Source organism: Xenopus laevis, chromosome 4L, assembly GCF_017654675.1.
Source record: "Xenopus laevis strain J_2021 chromosome 4L, Xenopus_laevis_v10.1, whole genome shotgun sequence".
NCBI lineage: Eukaryota > Metazoa > Chordata > Amphibia > Anura > Pipidae > Xenopus > Xenopus laevis.
The window spans coordinates 151,030,418-151,053,180 of NC_054377.1; the positions used below are offsets into that span (position 1 = coordinate 151,030,418).

General features: G+C 42.1%; 1 protein-coding gene across 6 annotated transcripts in view; it reads left to right on the forward strand.

The window, feature by feature from the left end:
• LOC108704021 (ERC protein 2-like) overlaps positions 1-22,763 on the forward strand; it is a 528,894-nt gene that overhangs the window by 282,494 nt on the left and 223,637 nt on the right. The window lies entirely within an intron of this gene.

Sequence of the window (22,763 nt, forward strand, 5' to 3'; positions counted from 1 at the left end):
CTGGGAAGGGAGTGTGACTGTGGGATAGCAGGTATAGTAGGGAGAGATGGTGCCTATAGTAACAGTGGATAATAGCCTCTGGGAAGGGAGTGTGACTGTGGGATAGCAGGTATAGTAGGGAGAGATGGTGCCTATAGTAACAGTGGATAATAGTCTCTGGGAAGGGAGTGTGACTGTGGGATAGCAGGTATAGTAGGGAGAGATGGTGCCTATAGTAACAGTGGGATAATAGTCTCTGGGAAGGGAGTGTGACTGTGGGATAGCAGGTATAGTAGGGAGAGATGGTGCCTATAGTAACAGTGGATAATAGTCTCTGGGAAGGGAGTGTGACTGTGGGATAGCAGGTATAGTAGGGAGAGATGGTGTCTATAGTAACAGTGGATAATAGTCTCTGGGAAGGGAGTGTGACTGTGGGATAGCAGGTATAGTAGGGAGAGATGGTGTCTATAGTAACAGTGGATAATAGTATCTGGGAAGGGAGTGTGACTGTGGGATAGCAGGTATAGTAGGGAGAGATGGTGCCTATAGTAACAGTGGATAATAGTCTCTGGAAGGGAGTGTGACTGTGGGATAGCAGGTATAGTAGGGAGAGATGGTGTCTATAGTAACAGTGGATAATAGTCTCTGGGAAGGGAGTGTGACTGTGGGATAGCAGGTATAGTAGGGAGAGATGGTGCCTATAGTAACAGTGGATAATAGTCTCTGGGAAGGGAGTGTGACTGTGGGATAGCAGGTATAGTAGGGAGAGATGGTGTCTATAGTAACAGTGGATAATAGTCTCTGGGAAGGGAGTGTGACTGTGGGATAGCAGGTATAGTAGGGAGAGATGGTGCCTATAGTAACAGTGGATAATAGTCTCTGGGAAGGGAGTGTGACTGTGGGATAGCAGGTATAGTAGGGAGAGATGGTGCCTATAGTAACAGTGGATAATAGTCTCTGGGAAGGGAGTGTGACTGTGGATAGCAGGTATAGTAGGGAGAGATGGTACCTATAGTAACAGTGGATAATAGTCTCTGGGAAGGGAGTGTGACTGTGGGATAGCAGGTATAGTAGGGAGAGATGGTACCTATAGTAACAGTGGATAATAGTCTCTGGGAAGGGAGTGTGACTGTGGGATAGCAGGTATAGTAGGGAGAGATGGTGCCTATAGTAACAAACATACAAAAAATAAAATGTACACATTAGTATAAAAAAAACTGTAGATGCAGATTAATGGCTGTGCAATTACACAAGGAATTGTGCAACTAAACAAACAGACATTGGTGTAAGACTAGAGAAGAACACAATAGTTATATATAATAATAGTTTTACACAGGGTCTTTAGAAAGTCAAGGGAATCTTTCACTTACATCAATGACCCGTGGTCTCCGGAACAAACACATAAGCTAGGAATATATGGTTTAAAGGAACAGTTCAGTGTAAAAATAAAAAACTGGGTAAATAGATAGGCTGTGCAAAATAAAAAATGTATCTAATACAGTTAGTTAGGCACAAATGTAATGTATAAAGACTGGAGTGAGTGGATGTCTAATAAAACAGCCAGAACACTACTTCCTGCTTTTCAGCTCTCTAACTCTGAGTTAGTCAGTGACTTGAAGGGGGACCACATGGGACATAACTGTTCAGTGAGTTTGCAATTGATCCTCAGCATTCAGCTCAGATTGAAAAGCAACAATTAAGGCCCATATGCCCCCCTTCAAGTCTCTGGTTACTGCCTGGTAACCAATCAGTGGAAACCAAGAGAGCTGATGCAGAATCTATGTTCCATGGTTCTTGTGTGCAGAGCCGGGCCAACCCGGCCAGGCGCCCTAGGCAACCTGGCCGGCCACGGCGCCGGCTTAGTGTGTGCTGAATTGCGCATGCGCGAGACTACGCACCAGCGCGCATGCGCGCAAGCGATTTAGCGCACATTACTAGCGGCGGCCAGGAAGACACAGGACCGGACATGGGGTAGGCGAAAGAGCAGGTATGTGCCTGGCGCCCCTTTAGCTTTGCGCCCTAGGCATGTGCCTACTCTGCCTACCCCTAGTTCCGGTCCTGCTTGTGTGTTCTATAAGAATAATGTGTCACAGCTGGCACTATAGCATTCAAATGGCAGTTTACAGGGGGTGGGGCAGGAAGTCTAACTCAAGCAGTGGGCAGGTCTAGAATGGTAATGACTGCTTCCAAGGGTTGGGGCAGGAAGTCTGTAACTCAAGCAGGGGGCGGGACTAGAATGCTAATGGTGTCTTTCAGGGGGTGGGGCAGGAAGTCTGTAACTTAAGCAGTGGGTGGGACTAGAATGCTAATGGTGGCTTCCAGGGGGTGGGGCAGGAAGTCTGTAACTTAAGCAGTGGGTGGGACTAGAATGCTAACGGTGGCTTCCAGGGGGTGGTCAGGAAGTCTAACTCAAGCAGTGGGCATGTCTAGAATGCTAATGGCGGCTTCTAGGGGGTGGGCAGGAAGTTTGTAACTCAAGCAGTGGGTGGGTCTAGAATGCTAATGGCGGCTTCCAGGGGTTGGGGCAGGAAGTCTGTAACTCAAGCAGTGGGTGGGTCTAGAACTTTTAATGGCGGCTTCCAGGTGGTGGGGCACGGAAGCCTAAACCAAGTTAAGACTAGAACTTTCTGATGCCAGTGTTTTCTAGCCTAGTAATACCAGCAGGGCAGCTGCTCCCATTGTGTAATTGATATATTTAAATTGTTAAAGTTTTTCCATATATGTGATGGGTTTTTTTTTGCCTATAAACTTTCTTTTAATTCCTTTAAATGCTTCCATTTATTATGAATTTGACATAATGTTTGGCTGCTGCTGTTGCTGAGATAATATAATAATACTTATAATAATACAGGTATGGGACCGGTTATCGAGAATGTTTTGGACCTGGGGTTTTCTGGATAAAAGATATCTTTGTAATTTGGGTCTTCATACCTTAAAGGGATACTGTCATCAGAAAACATGTTTTTTTCAAAACACATCAGTTAATAGTGCTACTCCAGCAGAATTCTGAGCTGAAATCCATTTCTCAAAAGAGCAAACAGATTTTTTTATATTCAATTTTGAAACCTGACATGGGGCTAGACATTTTGTCAATTTCCCAGCTGCCCCTGGTCATGTGACTTGTGCCTGCACTTTAGGAGAGAAATGCTTTCTGGCAGGCTGCTGTTTTTCCTTCTCAATGTAACTGAATGTGTCTCAGTGGGACATGGGTTTTTCCTATTGAGTGTTGTTCTTAGATCTACCAGGCAGCTGTTATCTTGTGTTAGGGAGCTGTTATCTGGTTACCTTCCCATTGTTCTGTTGTTTGGCTGCTGGAGGGGAAGGGAGGGGGTGATTTCGCTCTAACTTGCAGTACAGCAGTAACGAGTGATTGAAGTTTATCAGAGCACAAGTCACATGACTTGGGGCAGCTGGGAAATTAACAATATGTCTAGCCCCATGTCAGATTTCAAAATTGAATATAAAAAAATCTGTTTGCTCTTTTGAGAAATGGATTTCAGTGCAGAATTCTGCTGGAGCAGCACTATTAACTGATTCATTTCAGAATTTTTTTTTTTCCATGACAGTATCCCTTTAAATCTGCTAGAAAAATTATGTAAACATGAAATAAAGCCAATAGGCTGGTTTTGCCTCCAATAAGGATTAATTATATCTCAGTTGGGATCACGTTACTGTTTTATTATTACACAGAAAAAGGAAATCATTTGTAAAAATTTAATTATTTGGATAAAATGGAGTCTATGGGAGATGGCCATTCTGTAATGTGGAACTTTCTGCATAACGGGTTTCCGGATCCCATACCTGTATATCAAATAATGCCAATTCATATACCCTCTCCCCTGGCCGACTCCATATGTGAGCACAGCGGTGGTGCAAAGCAATGCTTATTGCACTGATAGATGTGCCGAAAGAGCAAAGGATTGAAGTCTACATTTTTAGCTGTAATTTGTGTGGGATTATGGACTTGGCCGGCCGTTCCTGCAGCTGCTGAGCTGTCAAAAGAGGCTTTTCTGCGACCCCCCGATGCCAAGCGAGTTGTATGAATGATCAGGCCGTTCCTTTATTAGCCGGCCCAGCTGATAGATGAATGGGCTCTTGTTCACAATCTCTCAAAGGCAACAAGGAAGCCGTCTGCTTGGGTCGGTTCTGCAAATAAAAAAAGGATTTTTATGGAAACTACAGTAAAAAAAAAAAATCGAATTTCTAATTTTCGGGTGGAGAGATGACAATAAAGCGCAGTTTTGTATTATTCAGTCCAACGGGGGTTCCCAAGTAACACAGGGAGGAATGACATTTGCTTGATTTTTGGCTAAGAACAGACTCATTGTTTATTCAGCCTGAGATGAAAGGGGAACATCACCCTCAGCACCCGTGTGAACATTAAAGGTGCTCTGATTCTTGATTAAAGAGACTGAACGTGGGAGACCCGGAATCCAGAACTGGATGCGAATGAGACAACAGACCAACTGTAGGGAGAGATCATAGAAGGTTTTTGACCTCTGTCCTTGTTTCCTTCCTTTTCTTTTTGGTCATTTTTCCTTTAGACCTGGGGAAATTCTGCTCATTATATTCCTTGTATCCAAAACACTAGCCATATTATATTTTATACTATTTATACATATGGGAGGAGGGAGGTGCCATATCGATTCCCTTAGACAGTACAGTATGAGGGTATAGCTTATTGTGTGCCCAGAACATTCCTTCTCTGTATATTTGTATTTATACATATGGGAGGAGGAGGTGCCATATTGATTCCCTTAGACAGTACAGTATGAGGGTATAGCTTATTGTGTGCCCAGAACATTCCTTCTCTGTATATTTGTATTTATACATATGGGAGGAGGTGCCATGTTGATTCCCTTAGACAGTACAGTATGAGGGTATAGCTTATTGTGTGCCCAGAACATTCCTTCTCTGTATATTTGTATTTATACATATGGGAGGAGGTGCCATAATCTGCTGCTATATATACTTCCATTCAACTTTATCTTGGCGCCGTATGCAAATTAGGCATCGCTAGCGTAACTCCACTTTGCTTGACGAATTAACACTAGCGAATAGTGACAGATTTTACTTCGAATAGAAGGATTTTACTTAGATGGTCGAATATCGAGGGTTAATTAACCCTCGATATTCGACCCATAGTAAATGTGCCCCTTAAAGTTATTTTTCAATACATTTTTCCAAAAAAATTCCAGTGTGGGAAAAAACTTGAAAAAATCGTGAAAATCGTACGAATTTTTCTGATTTTCCTCTCGATTTTTGCCATTAGTGCAGATCAGGATATCTACGGGACTTCTCCCATTGACTTCTATAAAACCTCGGCAGGTCTGAGATGCCCGATTTTCAGATTTGGACCTTTTCCCATCCTCCGGGTTTAATAACGTTTTTGGCATTCGGACTTTAATAAATACCTCCCCTAATGTATCAAATTGTAACCGTTGTAAGAGACGTTATACACAAAGCCGGAGTCTGCTCAGTAGCAACTAATGTATCAACTCATTATTCCCGTGAAACACTTTATAAACAGCTTTTTCCTCAAAAATCATCCCGGCCTGTCAGACTGAATCAACTTCAACGTTGCCCAATTCACATTTAACGCTCTATAGACCGGACCCACCTGGACCTGATTTGTAATTATGCGCCAAGAATTTGTAAATTTCACATTTACTTTCCCGGCTGGAGATTGTGGGAATTGTGGGAATTGTAGTTCACGAAAGTGGAAGGAGCCTCGGCTTGACATGATGAAGGAATGTGCAGAAATGTAGCAGGATAATGTTCCAGTGTCGGAAGCTCCGTCCCTGAGATGATCCCTGAGAAATGCAAACTTATTACAGGTATGGAACCAGTTATCCAGAATGCTCAGGACCTGGGGTTTTCCGAATAACGGATCTTTCTGTAATTTCATACATTAAGGGGCAGATTTATCAAATGTCAAATCGAAATTTAAAAAATCGAATTTCAAGTTATTTTTTGTGTACTTTGACTAGGGAATAGCCCAAATTCGATTTGAATTTGAAAAAAATTAGAAAATTCGAACATCGACATCTATTATGTACTGTCTCTTTAAAAATTCGACTTCGACCATTCAACATCTAAAACCTGCCAAATTGCTGTTTTAGCCTATGGGGGACTTCCAAGAACCTATTTGGAGTCAATTGGTGGACTTTGAAAAATCAAAGTTTTTATGGGGTTAAAACTTTGAATCGAATGCGATTGAATGAGATATTCCTTGGATTCGTACGATTCAAATTCGGCTGAATACGGACCTATTCGATAGAAAACTGACCTATTCGACCAAAAAAAAACAAACTTCGACTTCATTTCGGTAGGTCTTTTTCAATTACAATCTCGAAGTTTTTTCAATTCGAAATTCGACCCTTGATAAATATGCCCTTTAGTGTAATTTTACTAGGGAATAGTCCAAATTCAATTCAAATTTTAAAAATTCATATTTTGAAAAAAAAATATCTCTCTCTATTAATAAACTCTATTAAATTCAAATATAACGACATTTGACTGGGGAATATCTAAAACTTAGACTAATTTTACTAACTCAAATCAAATTCAAATCAACTCGATTCAAGCTTTTGTCCCCGAAAAAAAATTGAATGTCAGGAAGGCTACTAAGATGTCCAAATTGGTCCCATGACCCTCCCATTGGCTTATACATGAATTTGGCAGTTTTGAGGTGGCAAATAGTCAAATTTGAGTTCTTAAAGCATGATAAATCTCAAAATTAGAATTTGAATTCAAATCAAAACGTGAATCGAGTTTAGATAATTGACAATTAGAAATTTACAGTTTTGACCATAAGGAAATTCGAAAATTTGAATTCTAATATTTATTAAATCTGCCCCTTAGTTTACTAGAAAATAATGTAAACATACAATAAAGCCAATAGGCTGGTTTTGCTTCCAATAAGGATTAATTATATCTTAGTTGGAATTTTATTATTACACAGAAAAAGGATATGATTTTTAAAAATTTGGATTTGGATAAAATGGAGTCTATGGGAAATGACCTTTCTGTAATAAGAAGATTTCAGGATAATGGGTTTTTGGATAACGGATCCCCTACCTATACTTTTACAGCAGAGCTCCAACTGTTAGTGATACCCTGAGACCATTTGCAATTGTTTTAAATTTTTTTATTATTTGTGGTTTTTGAGTTATTTAGCTTTTTATTCAGCAGCTCTGTAGTTTACAATTTCCCCAATCTGGTTGCTAGGGTCCCAATTCCCCTAGCAACCATGCACTGATTTGAATAAGAGACTGGAATTTGAATCAGAGAGGCCTGAATAGAAAGATAAGGAATAAAAAGTAACAATAACAATACATTTGTAGCCTTACAGAGCATTTGTTTTTTAGATGGGGTCAGTGACCCCTATTGGAAAGGTGGAAAGAGTCAGAAGAAAAAGGCAAATAATTGAACAAAATAAACATTTTTAAAAATTTTCAGGCTTTTTTTCCTAAATTACATGTTTTTTTAATTTTTTTGCCCGAAAACCCCGAAAAAGTCAGATTTTCAGGCACAACCTTCCCCCGACAATTTGAAAAAGGCGCCTCTCCCATTGACTTATATTTAGAGGCAGTCGAGCGGATTTTCAGATTCGGCTTTTTGCAGCATCGGCGTACAGTGTAATAAATCACAGACAATTCAAGTTTTGTTTTTTTTTTCATTTGGACTTTAATAAATAACCCCCTTATTAGGGTTGCCACCTTCCCACACGACGGAGACCGGGCAGGGGGGCGGGGTCTTGACATCAGGGGGCAGGGCTGTGATGTAGATGGGAGTGGTTGTGACTACAAGAGGCAGGGCTAGGACGTGGCGATTGGCTGATCACCGTGTCAATCAAGGGAATCCTGCCTGGTTTTCCAAATAGGGAATTTGACCCGGGCAGCCCTTCAAAATACCGAGCTGTCGGGGTCAAAACTGGACAGGTGGGCGGCAACCCTACCCCATATAGTTAATTTAAAGGTGAAGCCCCCCTTTAACATGATCTTACCATCAAATATACACTGTGTCTCTGTAAAGACTCTGAATGGCGTCACTGATGGGGTCAATTTCCCCTTTAAGTGCATCTTGATTTCTCTTTAATGAAACATTGTCGGATCGGAGGCGCTTGGCCTTCGATTCTATTTTCCGAGAATTTCAAATCATTTATTTCAAAAGCCGATATTTGACTTTTTCCACAAACATTCTGCCCCCCGTCTCAGCCGCCAGGATTTTAGGGGAATAATTAGCAATTACTTTGATGCGAATCAGACGAGACCCCAAATGTCGGCCCCTCGCGTTTGATCTTCGCTATTTCCAAAACACTTAAAAAAAATGAACCGAGTTTGATATTCGCTATTTCTGCCGTTTCTCTCTGGGTTTTACTATATCTTTTATGAGAAATAACCGTCTTTGTGTTGAGTAACTTTCAGGCTTTTAATCTTTCCTGACATTCCAAATACTAATCACCCCCCCCCCCCAAAATTCTTCAGCCAATTTACGGTCTTGGTTCTGGTTTTGGGGCATTTAAGGATTTTTACAGCTTTTGAAACTTATTTAAGTGGTTACAGATATTTCCATGGGTCGGAGGAAAGAGCTTTGCAATTCTGTCCGTGATGGGAAAACAAAACTCGTTTTATGGGGACGTTCTCGAAACAATGAAAATGTTTAATTAAACCAGGAATAAAGAAGCTGAGGAGAAGTTTTCCCTTTTTTTTCCCTCCCCTTAAATTCTGGAGCTTCCAGCTTTAAAAACGGGTATTATCGGCCGTTATCCATCAAGACTGAGGGGCCTATTTACTAACATTCGAATTTCTATTTCTTTCACAAATCAAATTTTTTTCTCTAAAAATTCATGTTTTTTAATTTGAGATTTATAAAGAATAAAAAACACGAACTTATATATATTTCTATAAATCTGTAACCTTGTTATGAGCTAAGGGGGCCCAGTCTGAAGGTCAGTTAGGGGGAGATTTGGGGTGAGTGCTTATTTGTACCCTGGGTACCCCTGGAACTATAGCAGGGTGACACCCCAATGTTTCTATATATCTGTAACCTTGTTATGAGCTAAGGGGGCCCAGTCTGAAGGTCAGTTAGGGGGAGATTTGGGGTGAGTGTTTATTTGTGCCCTGGGTACCCCTGGAACTATAGCAGGGTGACACCCCAATGTTTCTATATATCTGTAACCTTGTTATGAGCTAAGCTGGCCCAGTCTGAAGGTCAGTTAGGGGGAGATTTGGGGTGAGTGTTTATTTGTACCCTGGGTACCCCTGGAACTATAGCAGGGTGACTGTTACCCCAATGTTTCTATCTATCTGTAACCTTGTTATGAGCTAAGGGGGTCCAGTCTGAAGGTCATTTAGGGGGAGATTTGGGGTGAGTGTTTATTTGTACCCTGGGTACCCCTGGAACTATAGCAGGGTGACACCCCAATGTTTCTATATATCTATAACCTTGTTATGAGCTAAGGGGGCCCAGTCTGAAGGTCAGTTAGGGGGAGATTTGGGGTGAGTGTTTATTTGTACCCTGGGTACCCCTGGAACTATAGCAGGGTGACTGTTACCCCAATGTTTCTATCTATCTGTAACCTTGTTATGAGCTAAGGGGGTCCAGTCTGAAGGTCATTTAGGGGGAGATTTGGGGTGAGTGTTTATTTGTACCCTGGGTACCCCTGGAACTATAGCAGGGTGACACCCCAATGTTTCTATATATCTATAACCTTGTTATGAGCTAAGGGGGCCCAGTCTGAAGGTCAGTTAGGGGGAGATTTGGGGTGAGTGTTTATTTGTACCCTGGGTACCCCTGGAACTATAGCAGGGTGACTGTTACCCCAATGTTTCTATCTATCTGTAACCTTGTTATGAGCTAAGGGGGTCCAGTCTGAAGGTCATTTAGGGGGAGATTTGGGGTGAGTGTTTATTTGTACCCTGGGTACCCCTGGAACTATAGCAGGGTGACACCCTAATGTTTCTATATATCTGTAACCTTGTTATGAGCTAAGGGGGCCCAGTCTGAAGGTCAGTTAGGGGGAGATTTGGGGTGAGTGCTTATTTGTACCCTGGGTACCCCTGGAACTATAGCAGGGTGACTGTTACCCCAATGTTTCTATATATCTGTAACCTTGTTATGAGCTAAGGGGGCCCAGTCTGAAGGTCAGTTAGGGGGAGATTTGGGGTGAGTGCTTATTTGTACCCTGGGTACCCCTGGAACTATAGCAGGGTGACACCCCAATGTTTCTATATATGTGTAACCTTGTTATGAGCTAAGGGGGCCCAGTCTGAAGGTCAGTTAGGGGGAGATTAGGGGTGAGTGCTTATTTGTACCCTGGGTACCCCTGGAACTATAGCAGGGTGACACCCCAATGTTTCTATACATCTGTAACCTTGTAATGAGCCAAGGGGCCCAGTCTGAAGGTCAGTTAGGGGGAGATTTGGTGTGAGTGCTTATTTGTACCCTGAAACTAGCAGTGGCAATGTAGCTGAATTCTGGCAGTACGATTTAGGGAGTAAATTTAGATGGAAATGTATCAATATAATAGACTCCACATTTGTGCCCTGTAGCTCTGACGTTATGGAGACACAGTGAGAGTTTGGGGGAGTTTGGGGGCTCAGTAGAATGATTATTTTAGAAGGATGTGTATGTAACACCCTTTAATCATATATATTTAATATATACATTTTCATGTAGAATTCTTCTTGTTCCAGCAGGGACAGGCGATGGTTCATATCTGTGATATTATTAATAGTAGATTTTATTCACTGTCATTAAATAAAGAAAAAAAACTGTAGGAAAACACAAAGATCGTGCTCAGTCGCGTTGCTGCCATATTGATTTATGATGTTCCTCTGTTCTGCCCTTATGTCCCGGACTGTTCAGATCTGTGATGTCAGCGCAGGGTCCCATCTTGGACTTATTGGATTTCATGCAGGTCACTGACGTGTCATTCCCCAAACACGGAACCTGCTATTTGCATTTGTTTGTAGGGAATCTGGGATTCATTATCCTCTTGTTCTTCTCTCAAATACTTTGACTATTACATAGTTGGGTATTGGGGACCCGCTTGGGCTATAGAACAATGGCGCTAATGCCCCACCCTGCCTGCTAATTATAATTAATGGTTTTATCCCTTTATAAAGGGGATTGCACCTATTTCGTTTTTATTTTTAAAAATAAATTGCAATATTTTATAATGATATAAACTTTTGCCTGGCATTCCCTAAACCCGAGTTGCTGGAAACTCTTTTTTCACAAACCTGCAATTGAAAATTCTTCTGACTTTTGTAACAATGCAGCAGGTCAGTTCTCTTCCAGTTGACTTTTGCTACATTGTCTCAGGAGCCTGAACCAGCAGTGCAGAAAATTTAAACAGCCAGACTTTCAGTAGCAATGACAGTTTCACATACTGTAACTGTAAACCAAATGAATTGAGGAATGAATGGATATTGGGAAGTTGTATCAGGAGTCAGAGGCAGCAGTGCAGAGAAAGGGACAGACACAATGACAGTTACACAGAACTATAAACCCAGTGAGAATGAGGAATGAATGGATATTGGGAAGTTGTATCAGGAGTCAGAGGCAGCAGTGCAGAGAAGAGAAAGGGACAGACACAATGACAGTTACACAGAACTATAAACCCAGTGAGAATGAGGAATGAATGGATATTGGGAAGTTGTATCAGAAGTCAGAAGCAGCGGTGCAGAGAAAGGGACAGACACAATGACAGTTACACAGAACTATAAACCCAGTGAGAATGAGGAATGAATGGATATTGGGAAGTTGTATCAGGAGTCAGAGGCAGCAGTGCAGAGAAGAGAAAGGGACAGACACAATGACAGTTACACAGAACTATAAACCCAGTGAGAATGAGGAATGAATGGATATTGGGAAGTTGTATCAGGAGTCAGAGGCAGCAGTGCAGAGAAGAGAAAGGGACAGACACAATGACAGTTACACAGAACTATAAACCCAGTGAGAATGAGGAATGAATGGATATTGGGAAGTTGTATCAGGAGTCAGAGGCAGCAGTGCAGAGAAGAGAAAGGGACAGACACAATGACAGTTACACAGAACTATAAACCCAGTGAGAATGAGGAATGAATGGATATTGGGAAGTTGTATCAGAAGTCAGAAGCAGCGGTGCAGAGAAAGGGACAGACACAATGACAGTTACACAGAACTATAAACCCAGTGAGAATGAGGAATGAATGGATATTGGGAAGTTGTATCAGGAGTCAGAGGCAGCAGTGCAGAGAAGAGAAAGGGACAGACACAATGACAGTTACACAGAACTATAAACCCAGTGAGAATGAGGAATGAATGGATATTGGGAAGTTGTATCAGGAGTCAGAAGCAGCAGTGCAGAGAAGAGAAAGGGACAGACACAATGACAGTTACACAGAACTATAAACCCAGTGAGAATGAGGAATGAATGGATATTGGGAAGTTGTATCAGGAGTCAGAGGCAGCAGTGCAGAGAAGAGAATGAGGAATGAATGGATATTGGGAAGTTGCTAGAATTCCATTTTCATTCATTTGACAAAAAAGAGCTGTTTGTGTTCCCCTTTATTTTCTTTTGCCTAGAATGTTACATTTACTACTTAGTTACTTGTTTGTTTATACGTTTTTACCCCAACCCTTTAAACTTAAATAAGACTTTCTTGAATCTTGGAGTCACTTGGTGTATTTGTAGCATCCCTATAATTTGCTGATTGTGTTACCCCCGTTCAGGATTGGGGGAAAGTTTTCTGGGGTCTCGGTTGATGCAGTCCAAATGCATTTTGTATTTAAATACTAATAAATACTTCATTTTATGACTCGAGCGCCCCAGAGCTGCTGCATTCAATACTAATCACTTGGTAAAGTTACAAAAAGATTAGTAATGTTTGTCATGACAGTTGTGTCCACCAGGGAGCGCTGTTGGATGAGTTCTCAGTATGGCAGCTCCCACTCACATGAGTAAAGAAACAAATGCCAATAAATAAGGCCTCTGGTCAGAATGACAGACATGCAGAGGACAGAAGGTCAAGCAGGTTGTTACAGCTGCAGTGAACCCCCATTTTCAGCAGGGGACAGGGGAGCAGGGCTGTTATGGGGGGGTATTACTGCAGATTGGGACAGGGAAAGGGGGTGAGTGCAGAAGACCCTGGTTAAAGTTTGTTCCTTTAATATTATAGCTTTACATACTGATCACATCAACATGGAGCTAGTGGAGCTTACAATCTAATTTCCCTACTTCAAGCTCATACCTACACACTAGGGGCAATGTCATTGACATAGTAGGATATTTTTGCATTGCAAGAGGACACACATATAAGCATAGGGTCAGGGGCGTAACTGCAGAGGAATCAGACCCTGTGGCTGCAGGTGGACCCAAGAAGTATAGGGGGCCCCATGAGGCCAGTGTCACACTGGGGGGGGCAGGGCCCACTGGGGCTGCTGCTTCAGGGCCCCCCACACCCCCTGCCCCCTCCCCCACCACAGTCGCAAATTATCCTCCGGCTCCCTTTCCCAAACCAGAACCCAGGGGCCCGCATGGTCCCAGTGCCGGCTGCTTCCATTTGCTTCTGCCACCCTGTGGCCGCAGGGTCCTAGCGCCCTCCGTGCATATTGTCTTCTGACCTGGCTGGGAGATCAGAAGCAGCACCATAGTCTTCATGCAGGGAGTGGGTCTCAGCTGGCAGAACCCACCGTTTTTTTTCACCGTGTCCCGCCAGCCCAGTCCGACCCTGCATTAGGCCCTAATTAATGAGCAATTCCAACATATGTTGGTTAAACAGGACAACCTCTGCATATATTGGGGGCCCTAATTAATTTGCTGGTGGGGCTCGGTAACATCTAGTTATGCCAATGCATAGAGAAAACCATATAATATAGGGGCATCTACTTACCATGTGTAGTGTTTCTAGTGCCAGTTTTCCGACACCATGTTTTTTACCCACAATCCTACATCCCCCCCCAAGAACTCTGGTGTAATTGCAACTGTGCAGGGACTTTTACTACATGCCTCCTGCTCCATCACCTGGATACCAGGAGAACTCCCCGTGGGCCCTGGTGTCCCTTGGCCCTTCTGCTCCAATTGGCCTATTTCATGGTCATGTCCTATTTCTGTATGGGGACAAAGGAGAGAAGTCAATAGAAGGACAGATTTATCGGATGTAAAGAAAAGGAATTAGGGGTATCAGGAGATTGAGTGAGGAGAGTGGTCTTGCTCCATGCCACCCTCCAGACTGGTACCATTCTCCATCACCTGTTGTGCCCCATGCCAAAAAGAGATATCCCACTGGTTACTGGAACTGACCTTGTATGACCCCAATGGTTCCTCTCGTCTTCTTGACTCTCCAGTAGGACTTTCCCTCTACATTGCACCTCCCCTCACCTCCGTCTTCTCCCCATCAAATCCTCCGCTTCTCCCCATTAATTCATCCCAGACAATCAATCCCGGGTCAGTAATGAGAGGCCGTGTAACGCTATACATTGTACAAACAAACACGGAGCTGCGTTTCTTCACTTTTATACAGTATGAATCATAAAAGTTGTGATTAATGAAGGTATCTCCGATCTTTCCCACCTGCGAGGGCAGAGTTCATCACTCCCGGGCGATTGGTGCCAGGTTTCTGATACGACGGGTAATAGGAAACACATTTTCTGGTTAGTACAAGGAATAAACCCTGAGATCTGTAAGGATCGTTATCTCCAGGGGCCGGCGCAGGGGGCGGAATTCTTTGGGAAGATGACACCACCAATCGTTTTAATGAAGGAGGTTATAAAATATAGAGGCCGTGCTGTAAATATCCCGAGAGCAAATGTACTTTTCATTAACACATCTGTTTCCCTCCAGCGCTGGCTCCGGGATTTTATTCCTGCCTTCAATTAGGATCTTTCTTTTGTTTTATGTCTTGTCATTTTTATTAATGTGAGACCCAAAATAATAAGGGGAAATGTAAGAAGATGTCACCGTTTTATGAAGATTTATGATTCCAGAACTGGCCTCTCTCTGCAGACTCCCAGCCCACGTTTGTATATGTTATGTAAACAAGCATATGGAAGATATAATAGATATGTCAAACAAAACAATTCAAGTTATAAAGTAGAAGTAACCTTTACATCTCGGCAGGAGTTAACACATAAACATACTAATTCAGCGAGGGAAGTTTGATAAACAAAGCATATCTCGTGGCCGAGAAATATGGATAGAATATTTCGTTTTTGCACTGGTATCTCCTGATTGGTCCTTTGCCTGGTGGAGTCTCATATTTAAGTCTCCCTGGCCTATCCAAGAACATTTGAGGGGCTTTGTACAATGTCTGGCCTCATTGCAGTGTCAGACTTTTTTATGATCTGCCCATAGAAGACCTAGTTGTGTATCTGATACGTCTGAAGGCCACACATTGCTGTAGTTCCACGGCATAACATATCTCCACAGGATTCCTCTATAGGAATATCTTAATAAAGGCCCGGAGAAGCTAAAGCTACCCATAGACGTGCAGATTTTATCCAATGTCCAGCCAATACTCATTCAACCTACTAATAACCATTCAGATGAAATAAAGTATGAAAAATATCAGAAGATGTTCTGGCCATCAATCAAAGGAAAGTTATGTCCGACAAATAGTAGAGACAGTCACCAATTGATATCAGATAATAGAGATATTACCATTAGCCGTCAGAAACCTTCCAACCTGTCCCATCGACTTAAAGGAGAAGGAAAGGTTAAAACTAAGTAAGCCTTATCAGAAAGGTCCATCTAAATACACCAGTAAACCCCCAAAGTAGTGCTGCTCTGAATCCCCTGTCAAAAGAAACACTGCATTTCTTTCCTTCTATTGTGTACACATGGGCTTCTGTATCAGACTTCCTGCCTTCAGCTTAAACCTCATTGCCCTGGGCAGGAGCATGCCCAGTTTGCTCCTCTCCCCCCCCCCCTCCCTTCTCTACTGTAATCTGAGCCCAGAGCAGGGAGAGACTCAGGCAGGAAGTGATGTCACACCATGTTAATCCTGCAGCTCCTATCCTAAACAAACAGAGAGTTTTTAGAGCTTTTTACTCAGGTATGGTAAAACATTCTACAGAATAAATATAGCATTCTAGCTTGCACTATTGCAACTAATCTATTGGCAATAAAATGCCTCCCTAGCTTTCCTTCTCCTTTAAAGGAGAAGGAAAGGTTAAAACTAAATAAGCCTTATCAGAAAGGTCCATCTAAATATACCAGTAAACCCCCAAAGTAGTGCTGCTCTGAGTCCCCTGTTAAAAGAAACACTGCATTTCTTTCCTTCTATTGTGTACTCATGGGCTTCTGTATCAGACTTCCTGTTTTCAGCTTAAACCTCATTGCCCTGGGCAAGAGCATGCTCAGTTTGCTCCTCTCCCTTCTCTACTGTAATCTGAGCCCAGAGCAGGGAGAGACTCAGGCAGGAAGTGATGTCACACCATGTTAATACTGCAGCTCCTATTCTAAACAAACAGAGAGTTTCTAGAGCTTTTTACTCAGGTATAGTAAAGCATTCTACAGAATAAATATAGCATTCTAGCTTGCACTATTGCAGCTTATCTATTGGCAATAAAATGCCTCCGTAGCTTTCCTTCTCCTTTAAACAATCCACACACGGTCCGAAAATCTTACGACTTTGTCTTTGCGTCTATGGCCAGTGTAAGCCTCCCCAAATGAAAACATTTTGTACAACAAACAAGATGAAGCTGTTAACGGTATTATGCTTAAAGTTGGCAGTGAATTTATTCTACCATGTGTTCTGGGGATATTATATGTGAAATTGCCATGGGATGTGTTCTGGGGTATTATATATGGTATTGGCCCTGTATTTATCTGCTGTGTGTTCTGGGGTATTATACATGGAATTGGCACTGTATTTATCTGCTGTGTGTTCTGGGGTATTATACATGGAATTGGCACTGTATTTATCCTGCTGTGTGTTATGGGGTATTATACATGGAATTGGCACTGTATTTATCCTGCTGTGTGTTCTGGGGTATTATACATGGAATTGGCCCTGTATTTATCTGCTGTGTGTTCTGGGGTATTATACATGGAATTGACACTGTATTTATCCTGCTGTGTGTTATGGGGTATTATACATGGAATTGGCACTGTATTTATCCTGCTGTGTGTTATGGGGTATTATACATGGAATTGGCACTGTATTTATCTGTTGTGTGTTCTGGGGTATTATACATGGAATTAGCACTGTATTTATCTGCTGTGTGTTCTGGGGTATTATACATGGAATTGGCACTGTATTTATCTGCTGTGTGTTCTGGGGTATTATACATGGAATGGGCACTGTATTTATCCTGCTGTGTGTTCTGGGGTATTATACATGGAATTGGCCCTGTATTTATCTGCTGTGTGTTCTGGGGTATTATACATGGAATTGGCACTGTATTTATCCTGCTGTGTGTTCTGGGGTATTATACATGGAATTGACACTGTATTTATCTGCTGTGTGTTCTGGGGTATTATACATGGAATTGGCCCTGTATTTATCTGCTGTGTGTTCATGGGTATTATACATGGAATTGGCCCTGTATTTATCTGCTGTGTGTTCTGGGGTATTATACATGGAATTGGCCCTGTATTTATCTGCTGTGTGTTCTGGGGTATTATACATGGAATTGGCACTGTATTTATCTGCTGTGTGTTCTGGGGTATTATACATGGAATTGGCACTGTATTTATCCTGCTGTGTGTTCTGGGGTATTATACATTAAATTGATCCTGTATTTATTCTGCCACGTGTTCTGGGGTATTATACATGGAAATGGCAATGTATTTATCTGCTGTGTGTTCTGGGGTATTATACATGGAATTGGCCTGTATTTATCCTGCTGTAGGTTATGGGGTATTTTATATGGAATTGGCCCTGTATTTATTCTGTGACTGTATTTTTCCTGGGAATGTTGTCTATGTATGGAAATGACACCTTATTTATCTGTTATGTATGAAATTGGTATATGTATCTTGTCATGTTCAAAACATGGACTACATATTTTCCTGCAAGGTGTTCTAGGAGGTATTTTACACAAAATTGCTGCCGCTGATATCCTGCCATTCTGGGGTATTATAAGTGGAATTGGCTCTGGGATATTGTGAAGGAATTTGTCTTTAATTAACCTCCTTGAACACAAAACTCACCTTCTGCTTAAGGGTTTGCCAAAGAGTCATGTGTTTGAAGGATGCTCATACATGTTTTACATGATGCAATCTGTTGAGTGATGTGTTAATTGAATCTCCATGTTGTTTTGCCCCCTAACAACAGAACAGCAAATTGGAAGCAGAAATGGCAGTTTCTTGTGATATCACTAGTGAAATGATACTACAATGTTTCATCTCTTAGTGTGCCATGTGCTCTGTAAGTTGCTGGTTCTCTGGAATATATCCATAACCGACATTGTGTGTAACCATGTGATGATGGAAGTGTTGTGCATATACTGTAGTTTGCCAACTAAGGAATTCCACTGCTCTGAGTATGCTTTGATAGATGTGGAAACAAATACCTTCCAGTTAAGTTCCTTCTGCTCCCTTGGCCAGCGATGTGTCCAGACGTTCTGGACTTCTGTATCAGTAGGAAGTGTCATGTCTCTGCCCACACTGCTAGCACGTACATTCTTCTCCAGGAATTTGTGATGCTTGCAATATCTCCATCTCAAGGATTGTACTGTATATCTCCTGTTGCTTTACTATATGGACTGGAAGGTTTCCTTTGGTTGGGTGTTAAAGATTTCTTGGCATCTGAATTGTGCTGGTTCGTTGGGTCTTTGTCCTGGTCCTAGGACTGAGCACTGTGGATTTGATATCCCATAGAGGCTAAACATGCTCATTATATATTAGTTTTACTGATGACTTTGGCGGTTAGACATTCCTGAAATGTTTGCCCGTGTGAGGGAACGTAACCTTCAAACAGAGCATTTGCATTTCCAAATATTATTTTAATATTCTAAACTAGAAAAGAAAACTGTAGGTGAAACCAAACATTTGCCCTTGGAACAACGCCAAGCACCTGCAAAATTCTCCTTGGTAAATACAGGTCTGGAGCGAACATGATTTTTCAAGTTTTAAGAATTAAATGGGACTTTGAAAAGACTGTTGACTTGCAGCTTGTTCTTAATTTTCCCATAAGGACATCCTCCTTTTGCAGTCCCTGGTTGAGGTCTCTATTTGGCTAGTTCTTGCAACAAGGGTTTAGATAGATGTATGGTTAACAAGACCAAAGCCATTGTTAGACTGGTTCTCCTTCAACCCACCGTAGAACCTGAAAGCTAGGGAACCCTTTGATAACAGTTGAATGTAAAAGGTGCTACATGTTGAATTTTTGGGTCCTATGGTGGAAATAAGGGTGGGATGGGGCTCTTCTTCTGGTTTCAGGACCCTCAAACTCCTACCATAACATGTTATACATTCCATTTGACTTCAGGAAGGCTATTTCTGCAAATGTTTGATGTAGGTGTAGCATTAGGCTGGGAGGTCTACTTGGATGACTAAGACACTCCACTGAGGAATACACATTCTATTCGGGTTCTGGGTGTTGAAATCTGTCTCCTGCAATTGTTGCCCTGCAATTGTTGAAGGCTTCACCCCAAGGACAGTTTTGGAGTCTATGTAACAGGACCTAAATGACCCAAGAATGTCTCCTGTATGTACATCAGCATGAAGAGACATTTTTACTGTGTAACTGTTAGATTGAAAGCTAGGGAACCCTTTGATAACAGTTGAATGTAAAAGGTGCTACATGTTGAATTTTTGGGTCCTATGGTGGAAATAAGGGAGGGATGGGGCTCTTCTTCTGGTTTCAGGACCCTCAAACTCCTACCATAACATATACATTCCATTTGACTTCAGGAAGTCTATTTCTGCTCATATTAGACGTTCTGAAATATTTGATTGTACATTACACAAGGTCGACCATTAATGGCACATTGGATAAGTTACCATCAAGGAATCTGCAAATGTTTCATTTAGGTGTAGCATTAGGCTGGGAGGTCTACTTGGATGACTAAGACACTCCACTGAGGAATAAACATTCTATTCGGGTTCTGGGTGTTCAAATCTGTGTCCATTGTTGCCCTGCAATTGTTGAAGGCTACACCCCAAGGATAGTTTTGGAGTCTATGTAACAGGACCTAAATGACCCAAGAATGTCTCCTGTATGTACATCGGCATGAAGAGACATTTTTACTGTGTAACTTTTAGATTTCTTTTTCCAATATTTGTGCACTTTTACTGGACCAAGGCAGGAGAGAAATGGACACTTAATTTGTCAATAAGTTGAGTAATGTTGGGTATTTTTCTAATCTTAATTTAAATACCATTGCTTTGTATGGGACCTGTTCAGCATCAGCGTGTGTTAGCCTTACACTGGTCTGCCCTACAAATTTAAACTTCTCAGCATGTTCTACAATATTTAGTAACCTGAACCTGAGTTATAGGGCTATGACATCATACACCTGTGTGTCACAACTTGAATTTATATCAGTGCAATTTCATTCCAAGTGTTTTCTAAATATTTAGGCAATATGACACTGACAGTTTCTCCCATCATTTAGTCACCTAAGGAAGCCTGGATTAAATTGCTGGAGAATAGGTGGTTGGGCCCTTAAGAAGAAGGGCGCTTAAAATTTTCTCACACCGAAGCTAAATTTCCCAGAGGGGAAGAGCTGCCGGGTGATTACAATTAAATAATAATTAGCTTTTAATAACAAGTCTTAATGATGACATGGATTTAACAATGTGGTTGAACAACTCTGTAGATCTGCCAATGTTTTATATGGTTTCTTTTGGATTTTACCCTCTTTGTTTGTATCTGCTGAAATTTACTATTGGGACATTAGGTACACCCTCAGGATGAGCCAGGAGAACCATAAAGAACATCAAGAAAATGTTTCCTGTTGTCTTGAATATGTTTAACATATTCTCTGATTACATTTTTTAGACAGACATATCCATGTGTTGATTCCCACGTGGTTCAAGTGTGTAGCCCTTGTGCAGTTTGCACCCCCACACAGGGTTGTCTCAAAAGATCTTCTGTTTTTGAGTCCGTTGTCTATTGAATGGCTCGTGAAGGTGCGGTGATTGAGTGCTGCCTTCCCATCTCTGGAAAAAAAACACCCTTATTATTAGTGACGGGGCCTGGGACAATTGTGATTTATTGATACAAGGTAGGATTGTCCATCCTGTGGACCTTCAGTTGAAGTGCATCTCCCAGCCTTAAGTTGTCTGTAGGTGCTTGGAACTGCACAAATGTCAATTGAAGAGTTTCAGATTGGGCAGCATTTTGCCCTATTGCTTCCATCTTGTCCTGTTGTGACCATTTTGCCTTACTACTTTCATCTTGCCCTGTCACCTTATTCTCTTACAGTTAACATCTTGGGCTTCCATTTCCATATCGCCTAACGTCTTGTCATAATGTTGCCATCTTGATCTATTGTCTTTATATTGCCCTTCTGTCTCCATCTTGCCCTTCTGTCTTCAACTTGTCCTACTGTCTCCATCTTGTCCTACTGTCTCCATCTTGTCCTACTGTCTCCATCTTTCCCTACTGCCTCCATCCTGTCCTACTGTCTCCATTGTCTCCTTTTTGCCCAACTGTCTCAATCTTGCCTTACTGTCTCCATCTTGCCCTACTATCTCTTTGTGGGCCCCTGATTTTTTTACATAAAGCTGAATTGTCCAACCAGGTGCCCAACAACTATTCCTGAAATAAAACTCAGCATTTCCTAACACACTTTAGCTAATGTACTTCAGTGTCATAAAGTGAGTGCTACAGAGGCCAACATGCCTCTATTATCCACTCTTACTATAGGCACCATCTCTCCCTACTATACCTGCTATCCCACAGTCACACTCCCTTCCCAGAGACTATTATCCCACTGTTACTATAGACACCATCTCTCCCTACTATACCTGCTATCCCACAGTCACACTCCCTTCCCAGAGACTATTATCCACTGTTACTATAGGTACCATCTCTCCCTACTATACCTGCTATCCCACAGTCACACTCCCTTCCCAGAGACTATTATCCACTGTTACTATAGACACATCTCTCCCTACTATACCTGCTATCCCACAGTCACACTCCCTTCCCAGAGACTATTATCCCACTGTTACTATAGACACCATCTCTCCCTACTATACCTGCTATCCCACAGTCACACTCCCTTCCCAGAGACTATTATCCACTGTTACTATAGGCACCATCTCTCCCTACTATACCTGCTATCCCACAGTCACACTCCCTTCCCAGAGACTATTATCCCACTGTTACTATAGACACCATCTCTCCCTACTATACCTGCTATCCCACAGTCACACTCCCTTCCCAGAGACTATTATCCACTGTTACTATAGGCACCATCTCTCCCTACTATACCTGCTATCCCACAGTCACACTCCCTTCCCAGAGACTATTATCCCACTGTTACTATAGACACCATCTCTCCCTACTATACCTGCTATCCCACAGTCACACTCCCTTCCCAGAGACTATTATCCACTGTTACTATAGGCACCATCTCTCCCTACTATACCTGCTATCCCACAGTCACACTCCCTTCCCAGAGACTATTATCCCACTGTTACTATAGACACCATCTCTCCCTACTATACCTGCTATCCCACAGTCACACTCCCTTCCCAGAGACTATTATCCACTGTTACTATAGGTACCATCTCTCCCTACTATACCTGCTATCCCACAGTCACACTCCCTTCCCAGAGACTATTATCCACTGTTACTATAGACACATCTCTCCCTACTATACCTGCTATCCCACAG